Consider the following 10,881-nt stretch of genomic DNA (forward strand, 5'->3'; position numbering starts at 1 on the left):
GAGTTTGGGGAAATCGGAGGGGGAGACAAACCATGAAAGACTGTAGACTCTGAGAAACAAACTGAGGGTTTTGGAGAAGAGAGGGGTAGGGGATTGGGTGAGCCTGGTGGTAGGTATTATGGAGGGCACGTATTGCATGGAGCACTGGGTGTGGTGCATAAACAATGAATTTTGGAACACTGAAAATAAATTAAATTTAAAAAATGATATTCACTGAATTCTTTGAAACAAAGAAAAGAGAAAGTAATAAATATCAAGCTCAATAATTAAAATTTGTATTTCATAAAGTTGGCTATTTTTTCTCTTATAATTAGATTATATTTATAAACCTCTAAATCCTAAATCCCTGTGATTTTTAATAAAGGTCAACAATAATATAAATAAACATTTATAAAAGCAATTAATTTGTAATCATATCCTATATAATTATACATACTGTTGCATAGTAATTTCTAGTTATTTTCATAGGTCTATGTACTCTATAATATTTATAATCATAGTATTTTAGATCACACTTTTTTTCATGAAACATTCTACATGTCTAGTCAACATTAAAAATTCACATGTTTTTGTTTGTTTGTTTTAAAGATTTATTTTTCTTAGAATGAGAGAGAGAGAGTGAGGAACAGAGGGAGAGGGAGAGAATCCCAAGCAAACTCCCTTCTGAGTGTGGTCCTGACATGGGGCTCGAACTCAAGGCCCTAAATTCATGAACTGAGCCGAAACCAAGAGTCAGATGCTTAACTGATTAAGCCACGCAGGAGCCCCCAAATTTCCCATGTTTTTATATTGTACTAACAATTGCTATTTTAAATGACTGCATAGCATTTCATACTATTTATCTTAATATGCTAACTTCTATCTAGTATTGGCCACTTAGATTTCAAAGTGTTTATGTAATATGACCATATGACTTCTACATTGTTATGTCTATTGGGTACTATCATTTGCTTGTTTTAATTTGTATTTCTTTGAATATAACTGGAATGAGTACTGTCCATTGTGGATGTTGTTTTATTTATTTTACTAGGTATATTTATTTGGATATTAATTGTCTATGACAGTTTAACAACTTATTTTTTCCTGACTAATAGTTTCTCTGAGGAACAGTACACTTCGACCTCTGGACACTTGACTGTCTATTCTAAAGTGATCTTTGGGCCAAGAACATTAAGATAGTTTTTTCTTAGGTGAGATTTGTGTGAGACCAACTCATTACATTTTAGTTAAAGTAACTATTTATACCATGAGGAGACTATCCCACTTTGTCACTGTGCCCTCACGTGGCAGAGAGAGAACAAGTAGCTCTGTGATGCCTCTTCTTATAAGAGAATTAATCCCCACCCCCAAAAAAAGAGAGAATTAATCCCATTTTAGGGCATTACCCTTATTATCTCTTCTAACTCTCATAACCTCCCAAAGACCCTATCTCCAAATGTCATCACATTGGAGGTTAGGGCTTCAACATAAGAATTTTCAGGGGAACACATTCAGTCCGTAACATGGCCCTTCACCCTCAGGTTACTGCAGCTTCTATCCAAGTTCACATCCCCCTAATTAAGAGGAACTTGGTGAGTATTAGAGGTAAAATTTCATGAACACCTGATTAAACTTTAAAAAAAATGTAATCCGTAGATAAGGAACAAAATGAGACAAACTAAGCGTGGAAAGAAAGTAGTCGGACAGTTTATGCCAGGGCCATTCACTAAGTAGGATTTGTCTTGTGGGTATTTATGGTGGCATATGGTATGTGTTGAGATTTAAGAGGCCTTTTGGAAAAGTATTTTTATGTCTTGTAACTCATGAATTCTGAATTTTGAGTCCCTGTCTTGAATGATAGGGACTAAGGTTCGTAATGCAGGGATCTTAGCAGCACTGGGAATTACCAATTTGGTACCTTCTCTGCCCCTTCCCCCACATGCCCTTCCCTTCCTTTCATTCCCTACCAACATCTCTCCACCTAAGCTCCCACATACCAACTGGCATCAGGCTAGTTACATATCTGGCTAGTTCTTTATTTTCTTTCATGACTCACAAATGAATCAATATCCTGGCAAGGAGTTAAGCAGGCTGGTTCATTCAAAGAGTATTTTGTAGGTAAATACAAATAGGATAACTGGAGTGTTTAAAAATACTTTTAAGGGGCACCTGGGTGGCTCAGTGGGTTAAAGCCTCTGCCTTCGGCTCAGGCCATGATCCCAGGCTCCTGGGATCGAGCCCCGCGTAGCGTCGGGCTTTCTGCTCAGCAGGGAGCCTGCTTCCTCCTCTCTCTCTCTGCCTGTCTCTCAGCCTACTTGTGATCCCTGTCTATCAAATAAATGAATAAAATCTTTAAAAAAAATACTTTTAAGTAACTACGTTCTTTAATTATATGATTCTTAAGCTTGAATATCTTCAGATTTAAATAAATCCCATCAGTTGACAATTTAAAAAAACACTTTGTAGAATCTGAGTAAGTCTTATTTGTGCATGTTAAAAAATGCAAACATTACAAAAAAGTGTGCAGTGAAAAATAAGTTTCTTTCCACCCCACATTCCCAGATCCTTTGCCTCTCTTTCCTCAGAGACATCCACTACCATTTCTTGCTAATGCCCTCTAGAAATACTTCTTAGCTAATCAAACTATTTATACAACCCCCTTGTAAAAATCCCAAATATGAAATACTATGTATACTTTGTTTTTATTATTACTTTTTTTTTTAACTTTTAACTTAACTGTGTCTTGTTTCTTAGAGACTGGATCATATTAGCTTATATAACTTTCTTCCATTTTTTTTTACTGACTGATGAAAGTATGCAATAATTTATTAATTTAGCCCCTTATTAGTAGGTATTTAAGTTATTGCTAGTTTTTTTAAAAAACAAGGCCCTCTCAATGAGAAGCCTTGTATATATGTATTTGTGAATTTGTGCCAGTATATTTGTGATATATTTGTAGGCTGAATAACAACATGAAGAAAAATGTGGTGTTATTGGGTTAAAAGCATGGATATTAGAGTTTGTTATCTACTACCTGCTTCCCAATTAGTAGACATATAACCTAAGTTATATGACAAGTTACTTAACTTTCTTTGCATTGGTTTCCTCATTTGTAAAATAAGTATAAATGTTAGTACATACCTTGGAGATACAAATATAAGGGGAGCTAATACAAGTACAGCATTACTAGAGAGTTATTGGAGAGTAACTTTTTTTTCCCCAATCTTGATGAAGAACTCATTCCTAAACTTGTTACAAGTATTGATACAATTGATACTTAATTTTGGCCAAAGGAGATATCTGGGAGGGCAAATTGAGAGTAGGAGTTCCTCCTATAGGTAGATGTGGGAGGCTAACTGTAGTCACGTTTGTGTTCAAACTGTGGATTAAAAGTCAGCATCTGGTGCCTGAATATCTTTGTCTCTGATATGTGGGGATTAGATTAGATAATCCCTAAAGTAACTTCTAATTCAATTATGTGTGTGCTTAGTCCATTCTCAATATGAGATGTTATTTAATATGGTTTAGATAATTGTGAGAGATAAATTTAAGTCCTGATTCATGTAACACTGTCACTTTGCATTTATTCTTCCCTTTGTGTAGAATGACCTTCCCTTTGTCTGACTGTGTAGTTGAGCTCTGACTCATCCTCAGAGACTTAGATCTGACTCAGCCTTCACTGTGAAGCCTTCCCTGAGTGCCTTGGTTGAGTTAGGCACTTTCTCCCTTTGAGGTGTCTTAGCCTCTGTGTTCTGTGGCGAGAGAAGAGTTTTCAACTATTAACTGATAGCTTTTATTTGTCACCCCAGACTCAGCTTTGATATTGCACTTTTTGTTGCATTGAGGCAGGGATGACATAGTCTTTTCTTGCATTTTAAGTCCCAAAAGTCTGGGCCCTTCAGGAAATGATAAAAGCAAGGTACGTAGAAAAACCAATTGCCAGGAAAAGACAAGCTGAGCAAGTAGAGTTTCTATGCTGCAGAAGAAAGAAGTACCCCAGCCAAGGGAACACAAGGTGTGAGTAGACAAGGTGGGCCTCTGACAAAGGGTGAGGCTCCCTGATCTTTCCTGAGCTCAGCGCAGGGATAAGGAGAGTGACAGAAATCCTCTAGAGGTATGCAGAATCGGAGCACAGAGGGAGCCTAGGTTTTCTTTCCTGGATAAAGCCCAGAGAAATGAGAAGAAGCTGGAGTACAAATGGCTACACAGAGCACCCACCTGGACAGGCCTGAGGAAACTTATAACAGGTTCCACAGAGCCTGCCATGGTATGGAGGCAGGGACAATATTCCCATGCCCTGAGAGGACCATGGCAATGGTAAAAGACTGAGGATGGTCCTGCTGACTTTCCTGGGGCCCAGTGTACTGTGGGAGCCACAGAATGGACCATGGTACCTTAAAGGGGCAAGGGAGTTAAGGAGAGTTCAACTCCAAAGTACTGTTGATAGGGAACATCAACAAAATCTGCAGAGATCCACAGGGACCAACAACTGAAGGCCAGATGGGGAACATCTTCGCTGAGATGCACAAATTCAACTGAGATCCAGTTTTCACAGCCTAGAGAAATAAGAACTCCATGGTAGAACTTGTTTGTTACACTTCTTGAAAACTTAAATGCAGAAGGATTTTTAGTGCCTCTAATATTACTCTACTGCATCATAAATATTTGATTCCCTATCTGCCTCTCTGGATAATAAGCTCTTTGAGGGAAAGCACTAAATCTTTCTTTTCCATTTTATTTGTTCTTGTATATTAGAAGCACTCACACATAGGACGGGTGCAGGAAGTTTTCCGAATGAATAGGTGGACATTTATTTGATGGCTCTTCTGTGTCACAACCTATCCCAGGTCCTTTCACAGCCCTGTGAACTAGGTGCTGTTATTGCCATTTTGCAGTTGAGATTTACTAAAGCAAGGGATCCAGTAGAACCCAATCGTGGGCAGTAGGAGGGAGATCTGCATCCACACTCTAGGTCCTCCAGACACCAGACTACCTTCATAGGTAAAAGTGATTCTTTTCTCTTACTGTCTGAATATAACTATGGAATAAAGATGTAAATTAGTTGTTCACTTATTTTAGTAAATGTTTACAAATTTCTTGCTTTACTACTTTCAAAATAAAGAGCAGAGTGCCCTCCTTATTTTACCTCTATTATTAATTACACATTAGGTAAAAGTAGCCAGTAAAGTATGACTGTGACACCACAAGATCCTTGTAAAGCTTAATATTCTTGCTAATACTGCCTTGTTTATTTATAAAAGAAGCATATCTTCTTTGTAGAAAGTACATAAATCAGAGAGTAGAAGAAGTTAAAATTTACTTATAAGTCCTCTTCCTACAGATATCCACTATTAACTTTCAGTTATATCTTACCCTTATTTAAAAAAAAAATTAGAAAACTGGTATTGGTACTTTGTTCGTTTGTCATTATATCATGAGTATTCTGTCTAGTACAAGGTGTTTAGTGTTCCTGGAACAAAATCTATGTAGATCATACTGTTCATTGGGAGAAGTTATTGGAGTTAGGACTTCACAGGTAAAGTGAGACACTCAATATACAAATTTTTGCTTTAAATAGTCTCCCAGAAAACTTTTAAAGATTTAAGGAAAGTAAAAATGTATATATAATCCAATAAGACTATCCTACAATAAACTTTAATTGCAGTTTGAAATACCAAGAAGACAATAAAAAATCGCCTTAAGCTTGGTTTATGAATGGCCAAACTATCCTGCTGAAGTGAGGAGGGGCCTCATGACCAGGAGGGACTTGACAGTGTACCCTTTCTATGCATGGACAGATTTGTCTCTTCATCTCGTTTCTTGACCTAAAGAGAGAGAGGTTAGGAAGTCAGCCAGAAGCACAACAGTGATTGAGCAAGTATAGCAACATCCTCCCTCCCTCCCACTGCCAAGGTGCTAAACCCTTGGCTACAAGAAGGAGTGAGAAGTTAGCACTTAGATTTGCCTTTCAAACTCTCTGGAAAATTAACATGTCTGTTTCAGGCCAATTAAAGAAGAAAGGCACCTCCCATCCAAAGTATGAGAATCTCCTCACTGGGAATGGAAACCACGGCAGAATTGTTTTGGCTTATTTCCACGTTATTTAAGAAAGCAGGCCTGGAGGGCACTCTAAATTGACTTGATGTTTTTAGGTTTTTGACATGTGGGGACTAATCTTGTTTCCATGTCAACGTACCCTGTCAGCTGCTGCAGATTAAAATATGATTAGTTCTTCCCTCTAATTGGCCATGTAATAAACCCATCATCTCAAAACCATGGCTTGGGTTCAAAGCATAGACTTAGAGCCACACTACTTACTTTTGAATCCTGATTCTGCTCTTTGTGGGCTTTGAGACTTGGGGCAAACTATTAAAAATCTTTATGCCTCATTTTTTTTCCTATGTCCTTATCTCAGGTAGTTTTTATAGAGGATTGAATGAGTTAGTGTATGTAAAACATCTCAAATAATGCCTTATGCAGAGTAAGAACTATAAAGGTAGGAAATAAGAAGTAGTGTAATTAGGTTCTTCCTTTGTGTTTGCTGGTGAACCACAGGTGAACAACTAGCTGGGAGTGGGGTAATGATGGATGTATGGCTGTCTTGGAAATCTTTTAATAACGAAAGAGTGCCAATGTTTTTGTCACAGGGTGGGTGGATGGTTAAGCAAGAGACGGGGAGGTTAGGGCTGGATACTGCAAGGGCCTTTAAGCTCACTGGGTTGCTTTCCCAGGCCGGGTATGTTGAGGCTGGTCTGGAGAATGCGAAAACTGGGTTGTTTTATAAACAGGTGGGATATTTGAAGGGGGATTGGCATTTCTTAGATACTTACCTGGACTATGAGTGAGTTTCTTAAAAGAAGTAAATTGAGCCTATGAATAGATTGAAGATATCCAGTTATTCCTTCTTGCTAGGCTTTTGAATAAACCAATAGAATTGTAATCTGCAATTCACTGTTTTCTGTTACTATTTGTTGGTTGCTAATACATAAACTACTTTTGGCTAATTGAATCAGAGAAGTAATTATTGGAAGGGGAAGCTCAAACAACCAAGCAGAAAGGCAAGGCAAAAGGTGTAGAATGATCAGGAAGTACAGCCCTTGGGGGACTGGAAGCAGGAACTGCAGGATGTTCATTTCAGGGTCAGTCAGCCTCTTGTCTCTTGTTCATATTCCAGAGAGAGGAATCTGATCAGCCTAGCTTGGGTCAGGTGCCCACGCCTTGACTAGAGGAGGGCAGAGCATCTAAACTGGCAACCACACCTGACCGTATCTGATGAAAGAGTTTCTCCAAAACAAAATCAGGATACTATTACCAGAAGAAGGAGGAAAGGAAACAGAATGGGCAAAAACAACAAATGTCCACTACTCTATATTGCTTCAAGCAACCAGTGAGGAAGACAAAAGACATAAGGAATTAAGGAGACCTGAAAACTTTGATTTTTAATCTTTCTCCCCATTTGCCTTCTCCTCTGACCTTGAAGCTAGATTCCAAAGCCTGGATTTATACCAGAAGGAATCCTCATACTCTGATGGAATTTTCTTCTGATCCTACCACAGTCTGATTTAAACAGCTCAAAATATTAAAGAGATTTTTATGTAAATGATGATATTCTTCCATTATATACTTGTCTACTATCTATCAGTAAAAGACAAACCCCATCTCCTGCCTTTCAGAAATATGTAGTTAGGGTGATAAAATAGACATATAAACATATATGACATGACTTATGAGGTAGTATGGAGAATAGTACGGTAGAGAAATAAAATAAGGCACAGTTAAATCTGCTTAGGGGTTTCAGTGGAGGTGGTACTTCAAACTAAGCCTTGAAAAATGAATGAGTATTTACAATTTTAAATTGAGACGTTTAGTATAAAAACAAAATTGTGACCCCCAAGTTATAAACATTATTCACACCTCTGTCAGTGGCACCAGTTTCATCTACTGGCAGCATAAATATTCTTCTTTGGTCTTCTAAGGCTAAGCAGTGAGCTCATAAGTAAAGCCTTGAAAGTCAAAAGCTGAAAAACAAACTGTTGCATTCTTAAACTGCAACTATTTGTAAACAAAGCCCAATTCTTAATAACTGTAGTTTCAGGAACTTAACTAGATGTGAAATGTACCATGACTTCTAGGACTTCTGGAACTCCTCAGCAGCTGTCACTCATTGGCTAGGCAGCTTGAGGGTCAGAGCCTCTCCTCTGCAAGGGTCCTGTGTCAGCTACTGACTTTCTTAGTTCAGGGACTATTTATGCATTTAACATTTATATCTTGGCTACAAATCATTTCTAGTATGCCTTTGGGTCTAGATCTCAATCTTGTCAAAAAACTGTAAAATAAGAGTTAGGAATATAGTGGTAACAAAGAACTCAAAATTAGTATGGAGAAGAAGAATCTCATCACAAAATAAAGCCTCACAGATTTGCAGATTATTCTCAATTAGTAAGAATACTGTGAGAATTTCTTACAAGGGGGGATGTATTTGCCTGTGGCAAATAATATTTCTGAAGTGTTGGAAAATACTTTTTCCTTTTATGTTAACATGCATGCTTTATCTTTTTTCATGGCACAGATCTCTCTAAACTACCTCAGATCACATTTTAGATCAAGGTGGGAAAGCAAAGAAGAAATGAATCAATAAATGAATTAATAAAGAAGCTCTAAAAAATAAGGTCTACTTAAAAATTGCATTAATTACTCAATTTGAGTTAATGAAAACTGTCTAGAGTTCCATAAATTGTGTCTGTTGGTCCCATTAGTTTGCCAAAAATAAACCATGAGTTAGAAGACCTGAGTTGTGCCTTGGCTCTGCTTCTACTTACCTGTGTGAACCTAGGTAAAACACTAGGATGGCCCCAATGGATTAATTGACCTCTGAGGAAATTTCTGCATCAGATGTTAGCTCTACCCTTCTGAAATCCCTTCAAGTCACTTATCAGTTTACCTCAGGTGCCCATTACTTAAAGTAAATCAGTGCAAACCATATAATTTGTGAGATATTCATGTAGACAAATTTTCATTTTAGTAAGCATTCCTATTATCTGCTTTGGTTAAAACCTCACCTTAAGCATAACATTTCAATATATTTGATATATATATTAGATTATTTTTTATATTAGATTATTTTATTATCAGAGGTTTCATTTGCATTTTCCCAGTTGTCTCAAGGTATATAACACAGAAGAGCTAAGAGTATACATTTATTTGTTTGTTTGTTTATTTTAAAAAGTATTCCACCTAAACCTTGCAACACCAAGTTTCTTAGGTAAAATTTGAACTTCAATTTAATTATTTCCTTATTTTTTAAAGATTATATATTTTCTTCATCTTTCTATTTTTTTGTAGATTGTTGTTCATTCTTGCCCATGAAACCTTTTCTATACCAGAAGTACATAACAGAGGAAGGGTTCAGTGGAATAGGGCAAGAGAGATAATTTTTGAAACTCACATTGAGCTAAATGGCTCCTGAAATACAATTTGAAGAAGAGTGTTCCAAATTATTTTTTTCTGTTCAGATGACAGACTAATGAGAGAATCAGTCAATCAATCAGTCAATCAATCTCAATCAATAAGAGGAGCAAAGCTCATCTGAGTGATGATGGATGGTACTTAAAAGTGAATTAGTGACTGATTTGGCAAAATTTCAGGAGTAGAGCTAAGAGTGGCAAATTAAGCTAACTTGTATGTATTGCTGACAGGATGTGGGCTGGACAACAGTAAATTCTATCCAACAGCCTCCAACTGCCTGTGAGGCTGACCTAGAGGCTGCCTCAGATCTGATGGATTAAAACAAGTCCATCTGAAATCATTTTTTTCAGCCCTGTAATTTTTGTAATGATATGTATCAAGCCCAGAAACCTATATTTAAGCACCTGAATACATCCAAACAGAGGCAAACAATTCCCAACAATATCTCCACAACAATATGCTGTTGGTTGCTAATTGGAAAAAAAGCACAAGTTGTAATTAGAAGGCATTCTGTTGTTTGCTGGGGAGCTCCACTCCTAAATGGTTAAAATATTCAGCTCTATAGGGCAACCACCTGGTTTAAATTTTTGGCAGGAGATGTTAGCAATGCATATTTACTTTTTTTTTTTTTTTTTTTTTTTTTGTAATATAATGTTTGTGCACCAGCTTAAAAATCAGGCCATGCTATGAATGGTTATTAGTATGACCACTGCTGGGCCCTCCTCACCCTCTTTAGAGACAAAGTCCCTCTCCCATGTCAATTCACCTATCTATGCCTATCTAAGCCACTGCCCTTCCTTCCAGTCCTCTCCAGGCCTGGTGCCAGCAGGCTCTTTTCCCCGGATGTTGACAATCAACCCTTCAAACAAGGTGATTGCCAAACAGAAGAGGAACATTTTCTAATGCATCCTCAAAGAATGTCAAATGCAGAAGTTTAGCAGATTCAAGTAGACAAAACTAAGACAAAGAGAAAGCGTGTGCTTCAAATTCTCTCAGCCTTTGAACCCCAGGATTCCCGCCAGGATCCTATGGTTTTGATTGGACTGCACCACCGGATGAAGATATGAGCGTTCAAATCCGTAAGTATTTATTCACTGTAGGAAGGTTTTATACTGGAAAGTGTAACTACAAGGGTGTTTTTATTTTTGGCTAGATCCATTCTCCCCCTCATTTCATTGTAGTTAGGAAACAGTATTCTGTACTTTGCACTCTCTTTAGTCTTGTTTCTGATGTTCTTCCCCCACACGCTTTTTCCCCAAGGAGCAGAGGCAGACAGTCAGTTTGAATGTTTCTGTTTGTGGCAGGCATCTTTTTCCTAGCTCACAGCCTGCTTTGGCCTTGTTAGGCAGCAGGCTGTTGGAGTTACCAGGATACCCAGAAGTGACTTCTGTGGCTTTGATAGTGCCCTGGTGGATTAAGCTGATTAGTCAAAGCCAA

At 37.6% G+C, this 10,881-nt stretch overlaps 1 long non-coding RNA gene across 1 annotated transcript in view; it reads left to right on the forward strand.

Moving 5' to 3' along the window:
- Positions 1 to 10,513, forward strand: part of LOC125101046 (uncharacterized) — a 125,726-nt gene extending 115,213 nt beyond the window's left edge. The window contains exon 4 of the long non-coding RNA XR_007127742.1: positions 10,249 to 10,513. This is a non-coding gene — a long non-coding RNA (uncharacterized LOC125101046). The remainder of the gene's footprint in view (positions 1 to 10,248) is intronic.
- Positions 10,514 to 10,881: the final 368 nt, after the last annotated feature.

The sequence above is a fragment of the Lutra lutra genome, chromosome 5, assembly GCF_902655055.1.
Source record: "Lutra lutra chromosome 5, mLutLut1.2, whole genome shotgun sequence".
In the NCBI taxonomy this organism is placed as follows: Eukaryota; Metazoa; Chordata; class Mammalia; order Carnivora; family Mustelidae; genus Lutra; species Lutra lutra.